The sequence below is a fragment of the Coloeus monedula genome (assembly GCF_965178545.1).
Source record: "Coloeus monedula genome assembly, chromosome: 8".
NCBI lineage: Eukaryota > Metazoa > Chordata > Aves > Passeriformes > Corvidae > Coloeus > Coloeus monedula.
This window is the reverse complement of record NC_138788.1, coordinates 36,779,791-36,806,266: the sequence shown is the minus strand read 5'-3', so window position 1 is coordinate 36,806,266 and position 26,476 is coordinate 36,779,791.

Below are 26,476 nucleotides of genomic sequence, written 5' to 3'. Positions count from 1 at the left end.
ACCCCCTTTCATATCCATAGAAGTTACATCCAGCATCAAGGGGGAAATGATTTAGCTGAAGACACACTCTGGAGCAAACATTAGCAGCAAATGTGAATCTTGTTTGTGGTAAATCCATCCCTCGAAACTATTTCTTCCTTCAGCACCAAACAGTCTTTCTAATCTTTTGTCTTTTCAAATAGCTGTGATAATATTAAAACCATGCTTCACGGCAAACAGCATTTCTGGGATTTTCCTAAGAGATGTGGCTTTGGATAAGAAAGTGCAATTGAGTTAAAGCAGTAGGAGAGCCCAGAGTCAGTGGGGTTTGTTGTGATCTGCTGACCACTTCCCAGTAGGCATCCCTGCAGTTGCTGAGAATTACTAAACACCATTTCAAGGAATATAGGTAATTCAGTCAACCAAAAAACCAAACAAAATAAGCCCAGCATAAAATACATTTTAAAAAACCCTACTGGCATGTGAAAAGCAGGAATCTGTCGGGCTTGCTTTGAATCATTCCTGGTGTACTTAGCTAAGGAAATTCAGAGGGACGAAATTTCTCGGTGTGCACAAAGATTGGAAAATAGATATTTCTGCTAGCACTGAAATGTTTCTGAGATAGAGAAATGACCAAGCTGGATTTTTTTGTCACAATGCTTGTAAAGTATCACACCTTTCAGGCAAACATTTCACTGCAATTAAGGCAGTAAATAAGAATAAAATATTTGATAGCAATATTCAAAAGATTATAACTGAAGAACTCCCTTGCTGTCAGATAGAAGTGTGGCAGGATTACCCCACACCAAGCCTGGCTCTCTGTGGCCTGGCCAGGATTTCTGCCATATTTTCCCATAATTTTTCATGAGGAATTGAAGCTGATAACAGCCAGAACAAACAGCTGATGAGCTCTCAGTACAGCTGCCCCAATTCTCAGCCTTTTCACTCAGAGCCCCTGATTTATCATAAAAAAAAAATCCGTAAAAAACCCTCAGCTGGACTTTCACAACCACTGTTGACAAGTAAATATTTATCTATATATTTGTCCCTACAGATGTCACGGAGTTTGCTAAAATACCTGCGCATGCAAAGTGGAATGAAGAGGTTCTGTCCGTATTTTATCATTATTGCACTTCTAAGACAATACCCTGCTCCCTCTCTAAAGAATGATAGGATGGGCAGGCTGGAGTAGCTGCAGGGGATCCTACGCCTGTTGCCTGCCAAAGCTGCTTACTACTTAACAACTGATCAACTGGCCCCCAAGGCAACAGCTTAACAAGCCCCAGTAGAAGTGGACTCAAGATTTCTTCCTCAGCAAAGAAAATGAAACCATTTACCAGGTATGACCAATATCCAGAAATCAAGGGGAGCAGCAGCAGCAACACTTTATCTCCCCAGCTCTTCAGAAATAGCAAGGTGTTTTTAGGCTGGACTCCTAAAGTTGAGCAGGGTTTAATAATATTCGACTGAGAGAGGGGAATGGGGTCCAGGGTTGCTTTGCAGTTTGGTTGTGCTTTGCACAGCTCCTGCATCCCACACTGCCAGGGAGGAGGGATGCTCGTGGGTGCTCTGGGGCAATGCTGTGCCCAACGTGTTGTGAGAGAGAGACAGAGAGGGGTTCAGGAGTGAACTGCAGCAATTCCTCTGGGGTGAGCTGTGGCAGCTGTTTACCAGCACAAAGCAATTCTGTGCCTCACTTTCGTGGAGGAAATGAGGAATCCTGGACTCGGCTGAAACAACAGGGGGGATTTTAGGAGAGCAGAATTTAATTACCCAAGCTGGAATTTAGCCAGGACACCAGGGCTCACACCTCTGCTCTTGTGAAAAGTGCCAAGAGGTCTTTAATAGTAACAAATGGTCAAGATTTGGGGTTAGGGTTTCACCTGAATGGTGCTGCCCTCAGTAACATTTTGCTCCTTACCAGTGTTATCAAAACTTTATCCAAAAGGATTGCAGTGGGGTTTCCATGAAGAACAGCTTTGCCTATAAAGTTTCTGTTTATCTCAGGATCATCTAGAAAAAGCCACCTCATAACACGTCTTCTGGTCTGCTGCAGGAAATGAATATTTGCCATGCTTAGGTGGGGTAGACCAGGGAGATTTCCCCTAATACATCCAGATTAGCTGAATCAGCTCCACAACCTCCCAAAAGCCTGACACATTTCCTAAAGCATCCATACTCCAATCTTTCCATCCCTCAAGTCACCAATGATCTCCTTGGGAGAATTTTTTTAAGAACAGTATTTCAAAAGAAAGCTTGGAGCTGAAGGGAGGGTTGGCATTTTCCAGTTTGTTTCCATGACCTGTTTTTTTTTATAGTCTTAATCCTGCAGCCATCAGGAGAGGTGTGAAGAAAACCTGCAAGGACAAACCTTATTTGAAAATTGGAATGACCTGTTGAAAACTGCCCTTCCTGCACACGAATTTATGAGCACAGGTTACTGGGTGTATTTAGTGGGGGGTTACTTGGGTGGCTGGCAGGGTGTTCTCCAAATTTCTTCTCTGTTTTCCTTGCTGCCATTTCTTCCCTGGCCATATTGTCCAAATTAAACTTGCAGCTTTTTGAATGTTGTCTTATTCATGCCTCTGAGTGTAGGTCATTATCCCCCTTCTCCCTGTATGAATATCCTAAGGAACGTGACAATAATGAGCCTGCAGATTGCTGGAACTATACATTAACACTGTATAATGTTAACCAGGGTCACATCATTTCCTTCTGTTTTCTGCTTGTAACAGGCTCTTTTTACTTAGATTGCAACCAGAACTGTTTTCCTCTTTGTGCCTCTGCGCTGTCCCTCTGTAGAGCTCAAAACCATTTTTGCAATGACCAAATTTCTGTTATTAATGAACAAGGTATCAACTTTGGAAGTCTGTTAAACATCCAGCCATTTGCAGAAGCTTGGAAAAAGTGAAGGTTCAAAAACCATGGCTCACCCAAAAATGTTTGTGATGGAAACTAAAAGGGTGAGAGTCCTCAAGAAGAGGATACTGAACATTGTTGAGGTTTTGGAAAAGCTGTTTGAGACCTTCAGAGGGGTTTATCAGGAAGCTCCAGAGCTCTGAGCAACCTGGTCTAGTGGAAGATGTTCCTGCCCATGGAAGAGGTTGGAACAAGGTGATCTCTAAGGCCCCTTCTGACCCAAGCCATGCCATTCCCAGGATCATGTTCAACACATGAAGAAAAGATTGCATCCTGTACATAAAATCATCAAATCACAGAATGGTTTAGCTTGGAAGGGACCTTCAAGACCTTCTAGTCCCACCCCTTGCCTTGGGCAGGGACACCTTGCCCTAGAGCAGCTTGTCAGGTACACAACATAGTAAAATAACCTGAGTGCAAAAGAAAGGAACAAAACAGAGCAGATTCGCTCAACAAAAAAATAGAAACTTTCACTCGAAATTCCAGGCATGACTGCTCTTGTGCTGCTGCAACAGTATATGAAATGCGAGCTCCAGGTCTGCCAGCACCAAGAGGATTTCAATATCACAAGCCCTAATGATTTCTATTGCCTCATTGTAGCATCCTCTGAAAGAAAACACCGCGCTGGATCAATGCAGTCATTGACTGACTCAGTGTATGGATAAGTGATGCACATTAATACAGCCTGCATTGAACTGGAGTGGTCCTCAGAATTACAACGAAAGGTATAACAATGCAATCTTCCCTTTAACCTGAGCAAGAGCTGCATTGACTTTTCCAGCTCTGGTTTCCAGCAGGCTCTGCCAGCTCTGTTGCAAGGCAGCCTGGCCAGCCCCCAGCACCTCTGCCCAAAACAGGGAGCAGCGTTAGGTGAGTCAACCCTCCAACACAGCCCAGCACAGCAGACGGCTGCACCATTTAAAAGCACTTTGCACTCTAAAGCATCTCTGTGAGCTCACTGATCTATAGGTTCTTCATATATACCCTTAAAAATCTTGCTGGAGGTGGTGAGAGGTCGGAATTGATATCTTCATTTGATAGATGGGCAACAAGATTAAACAGCAAACCAAAGGCTGCGCAGCTTTTTGTACCACGAGGTCCTAAACTGGAATCCTATTCTGAGGCTGGGATGGATATAGGATTTTCTCCTGAGCTATAAAACTCCTCTTTCTCTCCACCACCCTGAACTTGCCTGTAGCACAGAACTGTTCTGCAACAGCCCAGCTTCCTTTTTTTCATGTGTTTTTTTAAGAACTGACCCAGTATCACCTCTGGAACACAGAAACTCAGCCAGACCATCAAGTCCTGCTTTCTGGCACAGCAGAGCGAGGGGATTACAGAATAACACTCAGGCTGTACAATTAAATTATAGATGCCATGCCCTGCTCCATGTGCTGCAGGAGAGATCTTGTGCAGCTGAGGGCTGAGCTGGGCCCTACATGTTCCACACTTTTATTTCCAGGGAAAAGTGACCAGGAGGAGGAAATCCCAAGGCTCAATAAAATTAACACTGGAATTCACTAGTGCCCAGAGGCCAATGGCAACCCACAGGGCTTGGATGGATCCCTAGGAAACAATAATTCATCCAGCCAGGATAAATAGCCAGAATAAACAAATGGAGCCCCAAATATAATTTTTAAAAGAAATGAAGCCCTACATACCTACCTTCCAAATGTTCATCTTCAACTTTCATTAATTCAATGTTTGGTCCCACTTTTTTTACACAAAAAATAAAACGAAACCTAACTCTTATCCTGGGGATGATTATAAAGAGAAATATGAGGAAACTTACAGAGTTTAGGCTTTCACAATGCAGAATTTTAGAAAATTGTGCTTTTAAGTTGCATTTTTGGATGTTGGTTTGGTATATTTCAACAGAGAAACTTTCTGTCTAAAGAACTGAGAGGGCAAATTTGCAGGGTAAGATCAAAATGTTTACCCATGATACAACTACTGAAATTTTCATTGCTGTAGAATTTCTTATTTTGTGTATTTATCTTCTATATTTGTTGCTGATGCCATTTGGAAAATAATTAATAGGTAAAGTCCTCAAAGTAGGGTTAAACTTTAGACATTTAAAAAGTACTTTTGAGTAATTTAGTAAAAAGAAATTGATTTTTTTCCTTTTCCTTGGTTTTCTAACAGAGAAAACTGGTCAATCATGACTCATTTTTACCATTCAGTTGATTTAGCATGGACTGATTCAAAATTTAAAGCTGGAAGACCTTTTTATTTTTGATGCCACAAAAAGTCTACCAAGTTTAAGCAAAAAATACAAGACGTAACAGTGAGTTAGAAATAAAAAAAACCTCTTTCCCTGTGTGAACTTCTTTAGCATAGAGTCCTGGCAAGTCTTTGGGGAATCCTGTTTTCATGTAGGTACTGTGAGCCAGAGATTTATCAAGTAACACAATCCACACAGTACAAACTTCAGCTCCATTATTCTTTCTAAGGAATGCTGAGAAATAATTTATCATGATCTCAGCTCTAAAAGCTTTTAATTCTTAAAAAAAGTCTCCTCACATCCTTTAATTTTTTACTTGATGTCATTTCAGAAGTTCTCAGTCATCATTTCCCGGTTATTAGCAGCTCTCAAATGAGACAAAGTGGTATCTACAAGGGTAAAATACAGGTAAAAATCATATATTTAAAATTAAACATCTATTTTTCATGTTTGCTTCTATATCTTCCTTCACAATGAAAAGAAATCCCAAATACCTGTTGTTAAACACTCCGGACAGACATGTGGAAAACTTTTTGAAGATTTTAATTCAAGCCCCTAATTAAAAAAGTTCACCAATGTTTTCATGTTTGCGACTACCAACATTTTTTCTTTTCCCGTGCAAGAATTTCACTGAACATCACGGGTCAATCAAGTGTTTCAGTCTCTGGAGAAAGTGGAAGAAATCACTTGAAAATGGCTGGAAAAAATCTTGGTTCCAGAAGGAGTTTTGAAAAGGTGGACTCAAGGTCAGCAAAGTGCTAAACGCTGTTCCCGACTCCCGGCGATCCCTTGGCGATCCCGCTCCGGCAGAAGCTGATTGGAACGAGCCGAGCTGCCGGGCTCCAGGATGCCTTGTCATGACCACGGTGCATCTGTTGGACTTGTAAAAAAAAAAGGATATTTTAGGGGAAGCCAAAGCACTCTTGTTTACACAGCCTGCAAGCGGAAGAACAGATGCTCGATGCCTTAAAAGTTATAAATACCTTTGCTGTGGTTTAAGTCATAAAGATGCATCCACACGTATTTTTTTTAATCATTCCCAATTTCCCTTGGAGAGCTGAAGAGCTGGGAAACTTTTCTGTCTAATTGGAGGAAATAGAAGCCTTCATATGATAAAACTATTTAAAAACAGGAATTAACCATGGAACAAAAGCATTTCTGAGTTGGGTTAGTCTGATTTTGCTATGAATTAAGCACAATGACCAAATTCCTGGATGTTGGAGTGGTTTGGAGGTGACTCTTCCATCAAGAAAATAAATATCATTATTGACCTGAATCCCAATAAAATGACATTCTCATGTTCCAAGTGGTCATTTTTTTATTAAGAATAAGTTTGTGCAGGTAGAATTGATTATAAAAGAGAAAAGCTCTTGGGATCCCCTGCGCTGACATTAAGCTCCACAAGCTCCTAGAAAAGCTAAACAAACTGTCCAAGCTTGGGAGGCTTTGTGCAGGATAGGGATGCTGGGAAAAAGGGAGAAGAGGATTTTTAGGTTTTGAAAAATATCTTCCAAAAAGATCAGCTCTTAAAGCACCTGTGGAATTCCTTAGCTAGAAAGAGGTTTATTTTCACTTTTTTTCCCCTCTATGAATAGATTTCTTAATTTGATATATTCAGACCTAGTTCAGAATATTTTAGACTGCAGTAGTTGACCTTGCAAGTACTTGATTGCACTAAAACTCTGATTTTAATACCAACTTACCTTCTTTTTTAATTTCAAGGTGGTTTTTTTCTTCTGTAGATGACCAAAGGTGAAGTCATATACATGAGATCATTTGAAGAGAAAAGATTAAATTTTTAAAATACGATTTTAATGTATAATAACAATTTAAATCAGGGATCAATCAATATATTTATTTTTGCATACATTTATAATATGTTTTCTAGACCCACACTGTAGCCTTCAACAATAATTTCAGAATTTTTGTCCCTGAGAATTTCAGACAAAGTTCCAGAAAATATTAAGAGAATCAAATACAAGAAAATTCATTTTTGACCAAAATTTTTCCTGTACAAATCCATTTATGGTTTAATTAATTGCAGTCGCTGGGATTTACCACATGAAGAACAGGGGGAGGTAATCAAAAGAATAAATTCACATTACTGTGTTTTATAACTATGCATTGTAATTTAGTAAAATTATTTAGCAAAATGAAGCAAATTTGATGCTTTCCCTTTTAGAAATACTAAAAATCACTTCAAGAAGACTGAAAAAATTTGGGCAACAACTCCCTAACAGCTGTACCTGTGCAACCCATTCTGTGCTCACCAACAGCTTCCATATTTCTACAGATTTTTTATATAACAAGATTACAACAGCCATGAAGTCACCTTAAGCTTTTCAATTTGTATGGATTTCTCCTAAAAATAGTTGTTGGATGCATGAATTACTTGGTGGAATGCCATAACTGCTTATGCAAAGGCCAGGCTGGATGACCATAATGGTCCCCATTGGTCTTCAAATCCAGGAGTCAATTAATAGATGGATCTGATATAATTTAGAGGCTTGTTTTCATGGATCTACTTGAGATTAAATAGAAATGGCCAAGCTTTAATTATTTTAACATCTGATATTTGTCAAGCAAATGACTTCAAAACCAAACCATGACTTTCCATCCTGGTGAAAATGTTTAATTGCAGTAACTACTGGTAAAATTAGTTCAGTCTGGTCTCCAATGCTTTTGGTTAGTGTTAAATACTGACATGGCTGTTTATTATCCTGCCAGGTTCCAGTGCTCAGGAACATTTCCCAGTTCCATCCAGAAAATCCTGCTCTCACCTCCAACAGAGGCAGCAAAAGCATCTACCTGTGCCTTGTGATCTAGGAAGTGTTTCCAAAGAGCTGGAGAGTAATAAATTTCATTATTATGGATGCAAAAACCTTTCAGAAGAGCTAAAACCATGGATTTCTGCACGAGTTTTAGAGCCTTTTCTAAAAACCCTCAGAACAATAGCTCAAAGTTAATAAAAATATAAATGAAGGCATTTAGGTTGACTATTAGAAAAAATTTCTTCATTGAAAGGGTTGCCAAGCATTGGAACGGGCTGCTCAGGGAACTGGTAGAGCCTTCATCTCTGGGAGTGTTCAAAATTCATGTGGATGTGGCACCTGGGGACATGGGTGAGTGGTGGCCTTGGCAGTGCTGGGGAATGGTGGGACTCAGGGATCTTAGAGGTCTTTTCCAACCTTAAATTCCAACCTCTATAATTCCAAGCTCTATAATTCCATGGTTATTGACAGATTACCTTTCTACTGAAGACCTGACAATTAATTATTCAGTATCTTATTTTCATGGAGAAGACTTTAGAACTAATATATTTTCATGTCTTCTTCCATGTTTTGCCTTCTGCTTCCACAAATTTCATCAGTAAAATTATTTCACCTCGCAAAGATACTTTTGGAAGTGGACTGGCAGTGAGCTAAGCCAAGAAATAGATGAAGTCAGATGAAAATATTACAAAAAGCAGTGTTATTTAAAGTTTCACTTACGGCTATTAATTTGAGTGTGACTCCAACGAGCTGAGGTAACAGTATTGGTTTTTTTGGTCATACTGTACATTTTCTTCATGACAGGAAAAGTTCTTCTGGAATTGCTCTAGCACTGAAAAGGCTGGCAGTAGTGAGGTGAAATACAGCAGGAAAATAACATCCTGCCAAACAACCTCTGACTGAACACCATGACAAAAAGTTTGGGTGGATTTCACCTAAGTCACGTCTGTAAAAATTCACACATTCCCACATCAGGAATGTATAACTCACCCCACTCTGACTTTCACTTATGTGGGAAGGCTAAAAGCTGATTGAAATGCACAGACTGATACAAATGTAGGGATTCTACAAACCCTAAATTCTGAATTCTGCAAAGGGAATTCTACAAAGACCAACCACCCCCAAATAGCTGCCTCAAAGTGTGAACATTCATGTGCTGATGAGGAGTAAACTCTAACCTATCCAACAACCCAAAATGGGCAGGTCTAATGGTTGGACCTTGACGATCTTAGAGAACTTTTCCAACCTAAATTATTCCATGATTCTAAGTCATGATGCGAGTTAATTAAGCTCATCTATATCTGGGTAGACCTGAACAAAATTAAGTGTGAGCGTTTTAGGATCGCAGAAAAAAAAGTTGCATTTGTCCAAATATGAGAAAACTTAATTAGGGGTTTTATAGATAAATTAAAATGCATCTAATTTAGAACTCTACAAACGTATCAAAGTGTTTATGGGCAGAGCTAAGGTTGCAGATACCACATTGTCTTGAGAACTTCTCTCGGTGGAGATTTGAGCAGAAGCTACTCCTAAGAGCTCATATTTGTTTCTTTCTAGGACAACACACACACCCTGGTAGAAAGGTGTATTCAAATGCAAAACGCACTCCAGGCTGATAGTTCTGATCTCCTTTAATCTTCCTCTCTTGATTAACAGTAAGGGCTTCTGTGAAGGACAATTGACGTGGTGCAATAGGTCGCCTTCTGGTCTCAACCTTGGCGGTGTAATCAGATACCTGGCAAGCTTAATAGAGGTCAGTTAATGCAAAGATTAAAATTAACTGGAAGTCAATAAGGGAATAATAAAGGAAAATGATCACCCTGTTGCTCCTACTTTGTAAAAGTAAACCTCACATTGCAGGCCAGGAGTTAAAAAAAATGGAGTGGCAGGTGATCCAACAGGCCTTCAAAAGCCCTCCAGCAAACAATTTAATGATTTCAGGTACCCTTTAAACTAAGTGGCCAATCACTGTTAAATCCTTTGGTATTCATTGTAATAACACTGATCATGATGAACTCTTTTGGTATTAATGTGGATGTAATATATACCTTTTTAATTATAGAACAAGAAAATCCAATTACCCCTTTGCCTCATCAAAGTTCTTTGCTAGCCGCGACTATTTAAACATACATTATGAAACATTCAGACTGAGGGAGGTTTCCGTGCAAAGCAAGGGCCAAATCCTGCCACGTGCTGACCACTCCTAACTGGCAGGAATTCTGGGAGGAGGTCAGTGCTCCAAGCACCTCCTGCTCTTTGCAGGATTGGGCCTTGAGAGTGCATAGAAAGACAGAGGATGCACTGATCAGCTTTGGGAAGACCCTGATTAGAAAGGCAGAAAGAATTTGTTTCTACAATGAAGCAGAACCTGCCCTGAACAGTTAAAATTATCACTAGTTGGGACAAAATTTACTCTGTAGATGGGGGAGCAATAAATGATGGGGTAAGCAAACTTTTGTTTTATTCCATGTACCACAGGCTGAAGTCTCCAGTTCCTATTCTCTGGGAAAACTTTGAATATAGGCTGGATATAGTGTTTAAAATTTAACTACTGGGAGATAGAAGAAGAAAAATTCAAGTTCTAGAGTGAAGTCCTTTTGACCTGATCCTGTATTATAAATAAAGGCAACTTCACAAATGTGTAATCACAGAGTGTATCAGTCAGGTCCCATAAGCAGTGGGAGTCAACCTTTCGGGAGGATGAGGTCAGCCCATACTCAGTGACGCCACTTCATTTGTTAATCAAAAACAGGGAGGTTTTCTCAAATACATTTATTGTTGTCTCTTCCTAGAAATTGGCCAAGCAACCTTATGTCAAAGAATTTAATTTCTTAATTTTTTTTTTTTTTTTTTTTTTTGGCCACCCTGTCAGTTGAGTCCCACAAAAGCAAAATCTGCCAGAACACTTCCAGGAGAACTTCATAACCATGCAAAGAATCCAAAATATTGCAGAGCACTGCTATTGAAAGGAACCTATGAGATATCTTCTCCTATTCCAGTTTAAAAGTACCACAAAATCACACTCAAAAGAAAATTTTTATGACACCTCTGGCAGATTAATCTCAGAACAGCTGTCCCAAAGCTGAGCTATAGCAGAGGTAGCAAAGCTCAGTGTTTGCACACAGGAGTAGAATCGGAGTAGGGACCAGGGGAGCTACAGACCACTATGGTATATAAAGATACTTAAACAACAAATGCTTTTACAGCAAAATGGCTCTGTAACCATGTCAGACTTCAATTTGTAAGATATCACTGAACATTTACAAGATAATTGCCCCATTTCTATAGCTCCATTGCTACTACAACCAGTTCATCACTAAGGGAACATTCAGAAGGAACAAAACCAAGCATTCACAATCCTTTAATGCTACATGAGACAGTATAGGATTAATAAAGATATTTTAAATGCATTAAATGTTGCTCTTTCTTTAAAAAATTACATTATAAAAACCTTTCTTAAACATTATTTGAATAAAGTCTCATTACTCACAGTCCAGAGAAGTTCATTAGGAGAAGATCACTTTGGAAAGCATTCAACTAACTAGCCTTTCTTCTCAGCAGTGAATTACATTAGCTACTTCCTAGTTATTTAAATCTTGAAATAAAAGATGTAAATGCTACACTGACATCTTAAGATCATTGGTAAGGCAGGTCTTGCATGCACAAAAATGCCCAGCTGGTCCAGAGATAAAACAGATTGATAATTAGTTGCAAAATGTAGCATTTCATCAGGAATATTTTGAATAATCCAATTTATCTTTGTCAGATATGCGGCACATATTTTTCCTTTGGAGACTCTTTGTTCTTTAACATAACATTATAATTTCAGCCTCCTAATTAACGCGCTCGTCGGTCGGCCCTGCCTTGATGTCCCACCGCCGATCGGGGGCCGGCGGGCCTGTGTGGAGAGAAGGTGGCTGCCCTGAGCCACACGCCACCACTGGCTCCCGCTGCCTCCCACCACCCTACTGGGGCCCAACTGGTTTGATACGGGCGAGATCAAAGCCCGCGGCTGGGAGGGAGGAGGGCTTGGCTCTGCCGGCTGCTCCGCGCCAGCGGGGCCCGCGGAGCAGCTGGGATTGCTCTTCGCTCTCCAACAGGCTCCCAGTGCCTCGGCTCCCTCATTAACTCATGGAAAATCGTCCTGGCCACACTCGCTGCCCACACGGATCCAGTGGTGTGGGGGTCCCACAGCTGCCTCTCCCGCCTTTGCTGTGATCGCCCCTGAAGCTGTGGGTGGTTGGTGAGGGATGCCCGTCTTTACCAGGTGGTTGAGAGTGGCCTGAGTGGCACAGGAGGGGACGTGAACACCCCTGACAGTGCTCCCAAGGCCACCCCATTGGTTTGCACAAGGCAGTTCCAACCTCACACGCTGGTATCACCTCTCTTGTAACCTCACGAAAGGGGGATTCTGTGTTTGCACAGCTCGGAGAAGCTCCTTACCACTTGTGGTGGGAACAGTGGTGCTTCTCACAGGAGCACAGCATCTTCCACACCTCCAGCTGGATGGGCACAGGGCAGAGCTGAGGTAAAACCAGCTGGCCAGGTACCTCCTACCCTTCCTTCCACTGGCTCCTCTGCCTGAGAGAGGGGTGCCATGGCAGAAACAGCAGTGCAAAGACCTCTTGAGCCCACTGCAATCCCAGTTAAACCCCCACTGTCTTTCACAGCTCCAAACTCCACCCCTGACACATCTCAGGGTATTTTTTAAGGAAACAACCAGCATGGAGTTCAGATTTACTTCAGAGGTACCAGACACCAATGGGCTGCTTTTGCAGAGCCACCCTTGGGACAATCCTGCCCAGCACAACCTCATTCCCCAGCCCAGATCTGCACATGCTGTCCTGTCAGAGAACAGCTTAGAAACACAGGGAAGTTTCCAGCCACATTTTAACAAAGCGGTTGTCTCAGAAGAAATAAAATAACCAAACATCTCACCTGGCAGAGAGAAGGCTGGAAGGTTTTCCATTGTTTTTTGCAATAAAACATTGTAATTCCTCCTCTGCCTCAGGATTCAAGTCCTCATTGACCTTGTGGAAGGAGGTGCAAAGTGCCCCTGGGTCAGTGTGGCTCTGCCTGAGCTGATCAAGCATTTGTGACCTGCAACAACAACAATTTGTCCCCACCCCAGGTGCTTCAAACGTTCATCACCCTGTTGGCTTTACCTTGTGCACTTCGTTCAGTAGGTGCTTCTTCACATGCAATGCTTTGACTTTTCACATTTCAGTTAATATTTAGGAAAATAAAATAATTTGGAGACCTAGATTGAAGTTATGTGTGAGTTCTTTGCCAAACTCTCTTCAATAAGAGATGGAAGTCATGTAGCCTTATCAGCCTGCACCTCTGATATGATAATGATATCTGTACCACCCAGAAAGTAGGTCACAGTAATTCTTAGCAGTTTTTGTAACCTACTCAGGGACTACAAGGCCAGCTATTCTAAAGATAATTCTGAATTTCTTTAATAAGATTTTATTGGATTCAGATAATTGATCCGATTATTGAAACCTGGGGAAAGTGCTATTGACCTGAATATATACATCAGTAATTCTTTTTAAAATGAATTTAGGTCATCACAAAGTTATTGCCTCTGCTTAATGTCAGGCAAGGTGCTCACTACAGGCCTGGCAAACAGACACAGCTCCTGTGGTCCTGTCCTTCCCAAAATACGTGGGAAGCTCCTTCCTCCTGCCCTCAAGAGGGGTTGAGGGACTTGAAGTCTGAGTTAAGCACTTTGGGACTGGTCTGACTTTCACAATGAGAATCATATCTTTTGATTTCTCTAATTTTTTTTCCCTTGTCTCTCTTTCAAGTAAGCATCAGCAGATATCCAGAGCTCTGCAGTTGCCTCTCATCTTCCCTGCCTGTGGCAGGGGTTGGAATGAGGTGGTCTTTAAGGTCCCTTCCAACCCAAACCAGCCTGTGATTCTGCAATTTCATTTCTGGTACTGCAACTATTTCTGATCATACAGTTCCAGACAACTCCATTTTCCATCTTACTCTTTGCTTACTTTCCATACCATCATCTACACAATGCTATTTATTCCCACAGCAGCCCCCCCAAGCAGCCTTTCCACACTCCTCTTGGAGAAGGAGAAATGACTCAGAAGTCATTTCTAATTACACCTCCTGTGTTACCCACCTTGCTCCCAGTCTATTGCAGTGTGGACACACCAGTTCCATCTTTTGCAGACCAAGCAGATGTCCCTGGGAGGTGACAAGGAGAGTTTCAGAGCAGAGGATCCATGGCCATATTGCCCCAGGAGGGTGGAAAAGCTCTGGCTGTGCTTGCTTTCCCCCCTCACGGCCTCACACACACACACACACACGGATAAAAGCTTTTCCTAGGAAGGAAAAAATGCCATTTCCCACTTCTTGCAGTTGATCAGTCTCAGTTGAGAGTGGCTGGGCTGCTCTGAATGCCTGGGAGTGCCCTGCTGGCCAGGCTGCTGCTTCCCCCCTTTCCCTGCACTAACGCAACGCGCTTGATGAGCTCTCCCACACCAGACACGGCAGCGCCGGGTGAGATGGAAATGCACCCGGAGATAAAGCTGGGACAGCCTCATTCCCACTGCTCATACGGAAAGGGACCGAAATTATCTGTACAGCCGAGCCTGGACCTGCCTCTGTCATCCCCGATCAGTTCCCAGTGACTGACTTCCCACAAAATGCCGTGTTTCATTCAGGAGGAGATAGAAAAAAAGGCACATTTTTCTTATTTGTTATTTTTTGCACTCCTCAGCTGCACAGTTCTCAAAACAAAACTTATCCTTGACCTTACTCACCTCCCTTTTAACATGACTATGCAGAATATTTCTTTTTACTTGGATTTTGCTTTTTATAAGTATTTTATTCTTTCTTTTGTACAAAGTCCAAGCCTCAGTCTTGCTACTTTAAGCATTTTTTCTTCAGATACCTTTTGTCCTTAAGCAAAAGACTTTTTTCCAGATAGTATAATTTTAGCCCATTAGCAGCTCCACGTTGGTGTTGGAATTACCCTTCCCCCCTCTACCATCCTCTTGGAATTGCTTGAAACACTGAAACCATAGGAAGATTTGTCTAAGTGGGTGCGAACACCAAGGTGGAATGTACAAAATAATTAACCAAATTCAAATTAAAGAGGCTTATCCAGGCTTATATTGCAAACCTGTGGATGTCACTCTCTAAAACATGGTCCTCAATGGTTTCACAGGCTGCATGGGAATTTGTCCCTCAGCTGCACATGGTGGTCATGGAGGAAATCTCTGCATGGGATCTGGGTGATGACAAGTGATGGAACTGGGATTGTTCAGCCTGGAGAAGAGAAGGCTCCAGGGAGATCTTAGAGACCTTTCCAGTGCCTAAAGGAGCTCCAGGAGAGCTGGAGATAGACTTGGAAGAAGGGATGGAGGGACAGAAAGAAGGGGAATGGCTTTAACCCAGAAGAAGGTAGATTTGGCTTGGATATTAGGAAGGAATTGTTCCCTCTGGGGAATGGCTTCAAACCACTGGGGTTAGATGGGAGATTGGGAATTGGGAATTGTTCCCTGGGAGGGTGGGCAGGCCCTGGCACAGGGTGCCCAGAGCAGCTGGGGCTGCCCCTGGATCCCTGGCAGTGCCCAAGGCCAGGCTGGACATTGGGGCTGGGAGCAGCCTGGGACAGTGGGAGGTGTCCCTGCCATGGCAGGGCTGGAATGGGATGGGTTTAAGGTCCCTTCCAACCCAAACCATTCCATGATTCTATGAAGTCCTATCCATGCTGGAGACCAGCTGGTGACCACCACCTGCAGAGCCAAAGCCATCCTTGAAGTTCCACCAGAGCCTTATTCCAGTCCTGGATAACCAAATGACTTCTGCCTGTGCTTTTCCATGATCTCTTTTGTTGCTGCTTTTTATTTCCCTTTGCGTTGTGTGGAATTATGAGCTCTAATTACGTAAATAAACAGCCAGGAAACAAACCAAACCTCTGGGAGTCCTGAGGGGATTCCCTTCCCTGCAGACACACTGGCCATTTGCAGGTTCCCACTATCTTTGCTTTCCTCTTTTTTTTTCCCTTTTGCTGCCTAGAGGGGAGGATTTGTCACTAAGCAAAGCAAGTCTCTCAAACTTCTAAGAAAATCATAAACAGGCTGCAATCCCTCATTAAAGCGAAGAAAACAAATGTGTGAACGGCAAAATCAACGATCTCTAATTTATTTATCATTGAAAAGCTAATTGCATCGTCCTTAGAAGCATCAAAAAAAGCCTCAAAGTGCAGCAAAACACGCGAGCGTTTAGGGCATCCTCTGGGATTATCCCAGGCAGCTCCTGCTATCCTCCCTCTGATGCTGAGCCAGGTGGTTCCACCCTACAGGCTCCATCCTCCCAAAAAAAATCCCTGGATGGGGTGCAGCTTCCCACCCTCCTGCATCAGGGAGTGGCAGAGGTTGTGCTCCTCACCAAGCTGCTATAAAATATAATTTTTTTCTATTTTTTACCCAAAACACTCTTAGCCATAAAAAAAAAAAGAGAAGTCTTTAACATCATCAGGGGAGTTGGGATTTTTCCAAACCTCCCGAGGAATTAACTTCACCCTTGGAAGAGTCCTGTGTCATTCAACAGGTGCAGCTCCTGGAAGTATCTAAATAAAAAAAGAGTCAATTCTGCAGCCATTCCTTAGAAAAAGGACTGAACAGAAATAATAATGTTTCCTGGGATTTTTATAAAAAACCCCAAATTTCTATGGCAAGATAAAACCCTCGATTAAATTTTACAGTCTGGTATAAAAAGTGCTGTCTCAAGGTTGTTATTTTCTATTATCAGTGAGAGTTTTCCTGGAGACACTGAGATAACTCATCGGGCTTTTCCTCAGCCCTGATTTAAGACAGCTGCAGCTGAGGAAAATTCTCCTGGAAGTGAAGTGAAACATCAGGACAGAAGAGCACTGACATAGCAGGGACAATAATTGTCCCTTTCCCTGTCCTATCAATATCCAGCTATGAATATTTAGGGATTTACTGCAAGTTCATAGAACTTTAATTTTCCTTCACACAATTTGATGGTGAAAAAAATGTTAAATATAAACTGTACTAAAATAATATCTATTAAAATCATCACCATTTTTTCTGTTTTGTCTGTAAATTGTCTTGCTGTAGACTCACCAAAACAATATATAAACCTCCAAATCCGGCTTTTTACTTTCTTTTGGTCGCTCCTTTACAGTGAAATAATTGCAAGCAGAGTTCGTTTGTGGATAATCAATATCCTGCTGCCAGTGTTAATGGGACAGGTGATAACATGAGGACAGTCCCTCTCCAAAACAAACTCCTGGTAATTACTATTAATCCTTCCAGAAGGGTTTGGGGTTTTTTTTTTCCCCAAATCAAAAATAAGCCAGAAGTTTGTTTTTTGTGTGCACAGTCATAAAGTGATCGTTTGTGAGAGCTATAGATTATCCGTGAATAATCCAATCTTTCATCCAGGTTTATTTTGGATTTCTATAAATGGTGAATAACTCGGCTGTGTGCTCAGATGTGTTGGTGAGTTTGCAGATTAACAAAGTAAATGTATGAGTAGAGGAAAATACCCCATTTTTTCACCAGAGAGAAGCCATCAGCTCTTCATTCTCTCAATAAATTTCCAACCTGATAAACTCCTTTTCAGTAAATCCTCAGAGCACAAAGAACAGCAGTGAATCATAGAATCAAAGAATGCTTTGAGCTGGAAAGGACCTTAAAGATCATCTCATTCCAAACCCCTGCCATAGCAAGTGACACCTTTAAAAGATTCCTTAAAAAAAATTATCTGTAATGACTTAGCAACCCTCCTTTAAAAATCCCATTTTTTTAATAAATAAAAAGCTTCATTACTACAATAAAATCCTATTTTAATCCATTCATTTGAGAGACAGGAACACAAATATTATTTATGCCAAGTGGAGCTGAGATCACCCTGTGATACCCCCTAAACTTGTGACCTTGAGTTAATTGTGAAGCAACAGCAAATGAAAATCAGTGTGAAAAGGAACAAGTAAGAAAGAAAACAACCCCTAAATTAAAGACCTTTTCCTCTGCAGCAGTTTGGGCAGCAGCTCTGACTGTCATCAGGGGATAAATCAATTTGCAGGGCTGTGGACAGCTCTTTAATGGGAGTTCTGAATGGTTTAATTGGGGAAGTGTGTGAGAAGTTGGAGGGGCAGAGTCAGGCTGGGTTCAGGGCACGTGCGTGTGCAGGTGTGGGCACGTGGGGTTGGTGTGCTCCTCCAGGACATCTCTGCACGGAATTCCTGGAGTCTGCAGCCACCACACACATGGCTCTGCTCGTCAGTGAAACTCCCGGATATTACTCCTACCTGACTTCTCAAATACCAGGGAAAAAATGACGATGTGGGTTATGAAACTGATTTAACAGGTACACGTTACCTTTTTAACAGAGCATGGGCCTGTTTTCTCCTTTGAGGATGGTGCTGCTGGGTGTGAGAGGGCTGCAGGTAGGGCACAACTTCCAAAAGCCTTGGAAAAAATTCAGGAGACACAGCAAAAGGATGATGCAGCCCTGGGGAACCCCTCCCTCAGTGCCAGGAGCTGATGGAGAATGAGATCACACCTCAAGCTGCACCAGGGGAGGTTCAGGTTGGATATTAGGAAAAGTTTCTTCATGGGAAGAGTGGTCAAGCACTGGGACAGCTGCCCAGGACACTGGTGGAGTCACATCCCTGGAAGTGTCCAAAAACTGAGTGGATGTGGCACTTTGTGACGTGGTTCAGTAGGAATTGGCGAGATGAGATCAAAGTTTGGCCTTGATGATCCTGGAGGTCTGTCCAACCTTAATGATTCCATGATCCTATCCCTTAGTTTTGGATATTGGAATCCAAATCACTCATTGCTCATTCTTTAAACCCTCCCAATGTCTCAGACTCCTGTGGCAATGATCCCACATCCCATCCCAAAGCCCTGTCTCTTGTCACCAGCCTGTGGTGTGGGCTCTGCCACATCTTTTGGCTGTTCCTGGATTCTTGTCTCAGCAGAACGGGGAGGAAAAGAGGTATCCTCAAAACTTCCTGAGTTATTCCCTATCAACTATTCCTTATCTGATACCTTTTTGCCATTTTCATCCTTGTTAGCCACGAAATTCATGTTCCAAACTTGACAGGCTGTCGTCACACGCACATCTCACCCTCTGTCTAATCATTTCCATCAGCCCTCTCTGAACTGTTTCTACTTCAGCTGTGCCTTGTTTGAAATGGAAATGAACGCAGCGTTCAAGGCAAAGGCACAGCACCCCTTTATGTAACAGCATTCAAGTATTTCAGCACTAATTTCTCTCACATGTCCTGTGCTGGGTTTGCTTTTTATCGGGGAGGAATGGGATCAGTGAAGGGACAGTGAGGTGGTGCCCGTGAGTTGGATTGGTGGAGAGGAAACATCTGCTCATCCCTGCTGTTGACCAAGGCTGGGTCATTCGTTTTCTCCACACTGCGATTTTACCCCCAAAGCTGACAGTGATACAAAGACTGAATCTTGTTGGTGACCTGCTCTGGGACGTCTCATCCTGGGACTGTGGGACAGAATTATCATAGAAATATAAATTCATGGAATGGTTTGGGTGGGAAGGGACCTCAAAGCCCATCCCATTCCACCTCTGCCATGGCAGGGACACCTCCCACTGTCCCAGGCTGCTCCCAGCCCCAATGTCCAGCCTGGCCTTGGGCACTGCCAGGGATCCAGGGGCAGCCCCAGCTGCTCTGGGCACCCTGTGCCAGGGCCTGCCCACCCTGCCAAGGAACAATTCCCAATTCCCAATATCCCATCTAACCCCAGTGGTTTGAAGCCATTCCCCCTTGTCCTGGCACTCCAGGCCCTTGTCTCTCCACCTTTCAGTCTTTCTCACCACACATCCTACAAGGAGTAAGTTACTCTGTGTAACCAACACTTACCTTTGCCTAGGAAGGATCACAAGTAAAGGTTGGAATAATACTTGTTTCAAGGTCAGTTCTTCAGTATCCAAATTCTTGTGCTCCATTGGACACTGCAAGAAATAAAACCCTTTAATCTGCTCTAAAATGTTGACTTTATCCCACAAATAACCCTCACTCTGCTGGTTGGGAGACCCTGCTCTGTCTAAATCCATTTGCTTTCCAATGGGACTTCAAAAGCTGCTCCTCTCCTCATCAATGGAAGTGACAAAACAATATTATTTTTCCCAAATATTGGAATCTCAATAATATATCCCCCTAATCTCCCAGCCACAAAAGTATTTTATAACTAAAGCAGGGTGGTTTTTATGGGTCAGATGTTGTTGTCCTACTGCACTGGAGCTTGTATCCTCCTGATACCACACATGTTTGTTCTCTACTTAATTTTTAATGTATGAATTTGTTTTTATATTAAAATTCAATAAAATTTTAATTATAAAACATAATATATCACACTGAAGTATATATATCTACGGAGAGGCACATCTGTGGTTTTACAACAGATGTGTGGAACTCTGCAAATATTTAAGATGCAGATTTTGCCACTAAAATGAGCACATACCCAGCTTGCCTGTAGATGAAAAACTCAGGTAGGCCCAGGTTGAGTGCACCTAAATGGGTCCCTGATCTCAGGGAAAGCAGAAAGTTGATGAGGAGCTACTGAATATCAGCAGGGAGCCGGAAGAAAATCAGAATTAGAGTCACAAGAAACCAAAAGAATGGGAGAACCTCTAAGATGCAGAAGGAGTTTTTCCATAAATATGATTTTTGTAGTTCTGAATCCTTTCTAATTCATGCCTTTTCTGAAGGGTAGATCTTCCTAACACTCACTGGCAGAAGCAGCATCTTTCTGAACTCGTGTAAAGACTGCACAGCATCTTTTGTGCAATTTACTTGCTGCTAGTTGTCATTCAAGACTCTCAATATGAAGAAATTCTCTATTTCCTTTTAATTTTTGAAGCAGAATTTATTCTGCTGCCATTGCCATGTCTGTTGTACTCTATTTGTTCCCATGAGCCTTTCAACAAGACTAAAGTCAAACACACAATTCAGGAGAAGCCGGGGGTGAGAAGGAGGACATTAAAATAATAATGAATGAGGAAAATTAAAGTTTGGTGCTTGTTTAAAGCAGTCCAAAGTGAAATTGTCACGTAGATGTAGATCAAAAATAGCACCAGTGAAAAAATAAAAGTGATGGGAGGAGAAATAGGCCCTATGGGGAGAAATCATGCAGAATTTATCAGAGAAAAACTCTACCAAGATGGATATTTTCAGCTTAAACACCAACCTCTCCAGTTTTGGTGCAATTTTGGGGTGGCTCCTCTCACCCAAGCCCCGTGGTCCACAAAAAGCCATCGTGGATTTGGGGCTTGGCCAGCACAGAGAAGCCATTGGAAGCTCTTCTTCAGCTCCTTTATCTCTCTTTCCTCACCAAAACTCTCTGTTTCTCAGCTTCCTCTTGCACACAAGAATGTGGAATATTTAAATCCTCATCTGAATAATAAATAAAAACAAATCTCCGTGAATTATCCAGAGGAGCCTGAACTGCACACTATGACTTGCTTTGCACTACCTTGAGCACACCCAAACCCTAAATTGGCATCCTAGACATTGTTGCACTAAACATTCCCAGCATTTTCTTTAAAGACATCAAAAATCCAGTGCCTGAAATGCAGCAGATTTTCCTATTCACTGCCCACATCACAAGGCTGACCCACATAATTTTAAGCAAGGAGCTGAAACCTCAACCAAACTCCACAGAGATTCCACGTGATATTGTTTTAACTGTTTGCTGAACTCTTTCTAGAATTATTTGTCCTGAATTTTGGTGACACGAAGTGCATAAATAATCACGTCTCACCTGGGAGTAGGAAGTCTGAACAATGAGTTTTTAGCAGTGAAACCACTTTTGGGGAGGGGAGAAGGGAGAAATCTGAGTCGAAGAGCAAGGTCTGCAGGTTGTCTGCATGCTTAAAATATTAATCAGTCGGCAGCTTTTCTCCTCTGGAAGAGAAAAAAAAGCAGGAAAAAAGACATTTCATAGAGCCAATAACACTCACAACTTGAGAAAGCGTAAGACGATCCTTTCCTTAGAAAAATCCATCACCAGCTAAACTCCTGAAGCAGGGGGAGTTCTCAGGATTGCTTTTTAAAAAGTAAAAAAAAAAGAAAGGAAAAGCTGCTGGTTCTCCTAAAAGTAAGGAAGGGCTGATGCTAATGATTGCTTTCTGTCATAATTGCAGCGAGCTGTCATCAACAAGGAATTGCAGCTCAGAACTCTTGGGAAGTGCAGCAAGAGAGGCAAATCCGTGTCAAACTTCTGCAGATGGTGCAGATTTATGCTCTCTGTCAGACTCCAGTGGAACATGCTGTCTCTCACCTTTTTTTTTTTTTTAATTAAAAAAAACAAAAAGGAAGGAAAAGGAAAAGAAAAAAAAAAGCCATTATTAATAATCTCCTTGGCATTTTTCACTCTGTGATTTGCTTTGCAAAATGATGACTCTGCCTGAAGTTTTTAACACCATAAATAAACTGAAACCTTTATGCTTTCAGAATGTCACTGCTGTTTGGGAGCAGCTTTCCCTTTCTTCTTGCCTTTGGCTTCTTGCAGAGGAAGCTGAAACACCATCTCCTTGGACTTTCAAAGATGCCACACAGATCTATTTTTAAGCATCTGTTCTCAGGTGCAGAAATAAACTTCTTATTCATTCCTTTTTTGTTCAACATTAGGGGGGAAATGGTCCCTCCATCCTCAGCACTCAGTCCAGAGCAGCAGACACTGGAAAATTCTGAACTTAGGATGAGACCAAAGGCCCAAGTTCAGTGTCCCTCAGCCTTCAAGGACAAGAGATAACAATAGGATGAGGGGGAATGGTTTTAGCTGGAAGAGGGTAAATTTTGATGGGATATTGGGCAGGAATTGTTCCCTGGGAGGGTGGGCAGGCCCTGGCACAGGGTGCCCAGAGCAGCTGGGGCTGCCCCTGGATCCCTGGCAGTGCCCAAGGCCAGGCTGAACATTGGGGCTGGGAGCAGCCTGGCACAGTGGGAGGTGTCCCTGATGGAATGGGATGAGCTTCAAATTCCCTTCAACCCAAACCAGTCTGGGATTCTGTGATAACAAATTAGGGTTTGCCACAACCCTTTGTCCCTTGACAGTGTCTGTGTCACAGGTGCCACTGTTTTCTCAACCATCATTTTCCTATTTCTTTTCTTCTAAGACTGAAAACTGGACCCTCAAACCCCTTTGTAATTCAGTCTAGCAGTCATGCAAATACAAATATTTCCATAATCCAAGTATGAATTAAAAGTCAAATTACTTTATGTATTTATTTATATTTGCACACGAGGGACTTCATCAAAACAGACCTCAAGAGCTGAAAAACAATTTTTTTTTAAGCACAGCTTTTCTCTTTCAGTGTTAGCTTAACAGGTTCAGCTCTGTGATATTGTAAAGCCAAAAGTGGAAAAGGAACTGTGCTCTGTGAGTTTAATGAATTCTCTACTTGTGGTACAAGGCATCTAAATGGCTGTGAAGGAAGCGTGAACATGTTACAACAGTGTTTTAGTGGAATTGCTCTTCTTGGAGTGGTTTGGACAAGGCTGGAGGTGGGATTTGCATGTGGCTGTGCCAGTCCAGCTCTATAAAACCCCCCAGTGATGCTCCTAAACCAGCTTGGTCCTGGGGCCTGGACTTGTTCCCCTTCTCCACAGAAAATTATTTCAATCATGGCTTTGTGGTGATTTGCTTCTTCTTCTTTTTTTTTTTTACTTTTTCTTCACAGCTCTCCTTCCACGTTTAGGAGAATTTAGTCTTTTTCACTGATTAAAATTTGGGATTCTGGGAAAAAAAAAAATAATAGTGACCTTTTGATGCTGTCTACAAAGTACTCCCACTAAACAGGCAATAAGTGAATCTAATAGACACCCCAACCCACGCCAAGTCCCATAAAATCAGGGTGTGAAGCATAAGGGAGAGAGGGATTCATATTAATAATTCATTCCAAGCAACCCCCTGGAGCAGTTTTACTATGATATGCTATGCAGAATGCTTCAACACACTAATTAATATTTTCAAAGTGTTCCACGAGCCCCTTTTAAAAGCACTTTTGCCATTCATTGAGCATTCTGCATCTCAGAAGGGAAAGCTCAGGCCTGCCCCCCAAACCCAGGGCTGAGCTGCAGGACTTGGGGTGCAGAGGAAGAACCAACACCCCCCAAAGCTGCTGCAGCCCCCACATGAATGGGGCCTTTTGCTCCTCAAATCCAAAATGAGCTGGAATAAATTACTCTCCCTTGTAGCCGAAAATGCAGGTGACCTCCAGAGAGATCCTGTAATTGCACTGAAGAGTCCCTGCCGCATTCCCCTTCCCAGATTTTTCCAGGGAAAAGCTCCACCAATAACTTGAGACAACACCAAGTTCTTCTTCAGAATCACATATCCATTGTTTCCTACCATGTATTTACAAACCAACCCAATTTCCTGTTTCCATCAGCAAGAAAGCACAGCGAGGTTGTGTTCAGCAGTGAAAAAAAGGGGAGTTTTAGAACGAATGAACTGAGCCCAGTGTTTGAATTTCGGTACCAAATTCGATCTCCAGCAATAAATCCCTCCATTATATTTCTATTAAATGCACTACAACACTTTATTTGTTAAAAAAAAAAAAAAAAAAAAAGAGCCAGGGATGACACTTGACCTGCTCATGCTCCAAAAATCCAAAAAAAAGGATTTCTTTAGGAAAAATAAGGCAGAGAGTGAACCCTGCCCAAATGATTGTTTCCTGGTTGGTCCAAATAATCTCTTGTCTAATTAAGAGCTGAAGAACTCAAGTAGTGAATTATTTTTAACCCCTGGAGTGCCGGGGATTGTTTTGTAAAGGTTGGGAGCGCTTCTCAAAAAGTGACACTGGACTAAGTTTGAGCCAAAATTGGCTGGGATTAGAGGGAAAATACAGAGAATTAAGGCGCCTGGGATACCTAGGAATGCTGGAAAAATATGCCCAAATTTCCCACCCCCCTCTAAAATCCAGGTCCTACCTCTCCTTTGAAGATCCAGGTGATTTACACCAAGCTCGCTGCATCACATTCTGGGGCCAGCATCAGGATTTGCCCCAAAAGAGGCGCTGCCATCCAGCCACCAGCACAGATTGCTTTATAAACTCTCTGGACATTTAGGGAAATGCAAGACAATGGGGTTGTCCACTCTGGAGCGGGATCAGCTGCTGCTCCACGGGCTCAGCAGCCATGCAGCACTGAGCAGTGGAGGGACTGTGCTTCTCCACACAAATCCACAGCAGTTCTGCCAACGCAAATATTAATAATCAAGATAATCGTGTTGATTTTGGACACTCCCCTGAGAATGCCCTCTAACCCCAGCTTGGCAGTTTTCGAGAGATACAATCCAGCACAGCTCAGGAACCTCTCTGCCCACAACCCCTCTCAGAAGAGCCCCTGTGGGTGCTGGGTGACAGCAAGGACAGGACCCCCAGCCCACGGACACCCAGAAAGCAGCAGAAAGAGTCAGCAGGAAGCCAAGGGCAGGGAGGGGCTGGGAATCCTCATTCCCAACTCCTGCCCCTGCCCAACCCACCCTGCTGCCCACCCACAGCCCAGCTCCCCCTGACACCCCAACACTCACCAGTGCTGGGCACACCCCAGCATGGGGGAAGAGCTCTTCTGTCTGCAGAGACCCCAAACTGGTACCAGCTCCTCTCCCAGTGTGCTGGGACTTTTGGGATGTGTCTTACCCTGGGACCTTTAGGATATGCATTATATTGGTATCTTTGGGATGTTCATTATTTTTGTACCTTTAGGATGTGCGTGACACTGGCACCTGGAGAGCATCCCCACAAAGGGCCCATTTGGGGTGCAAAGAGCCAGAAATGTGTCCTTTTTTTTTTTTTTTTTTAAGAATCTTGTGCTCTTGATCTGGTGATCCTTTGCCACTTAGTTTTCAATAAGGGCTTGTGCCCACTTTTTCAGGATTAATTCCCACTCCTGCAGTGGGGGCTCCTTGATATGAGGACAGGTGACACAGGGGCTCTGCTGGAACCTTCCAAACTTCACTCCTGCTCCAGCTGGTGATGAAATCGGTCTTTTTGGGATCAGTGAAATGGTGAGGTGCTGTTCTTCCCTGAACAGCAGCTTGGCACAGGCTGCCCCAGCAGGAGCAGTGGCTTTAACACGGGTGCTCAAGACCTGATGGAGAATTTGGAGCTCTGTATCCGAAGGCAGAGGATCCTTTCAGGTGAGGAAAGGAACAAAGGAGCAAGGGGCCTCGTTTTTCCCCTGCCAGGAAAACACAGGAGGCCAGCAACCTGTACCCAACGCCAGGCTGTGCTCTATGAGCAGGGTTCAAGCTGCTGCCTGGGCAACCACTGTGGACAGGGAGGCTGGAAAATCCTTCCAGCCCCTGAGCACGATGCCCAAACACACCTGGCAGCACACCTGGGAGCAAGGAGCAGGAGTTGCCTCCACGGCCGTGCTGGTGTGCAGGGATTTGCTGACTTTTCTGACAGCACACGCATCCCTCCCGGCCAGGGCTGGAATGACCATGCTGGGAAGGGCAGGAGCTGCCCAAACAGTCCCCTGCCTCCTTCCCTTCCCACACAACTTTAATGTGGAGCAAAATTTGTGCTCCAGATTGACAGAAAG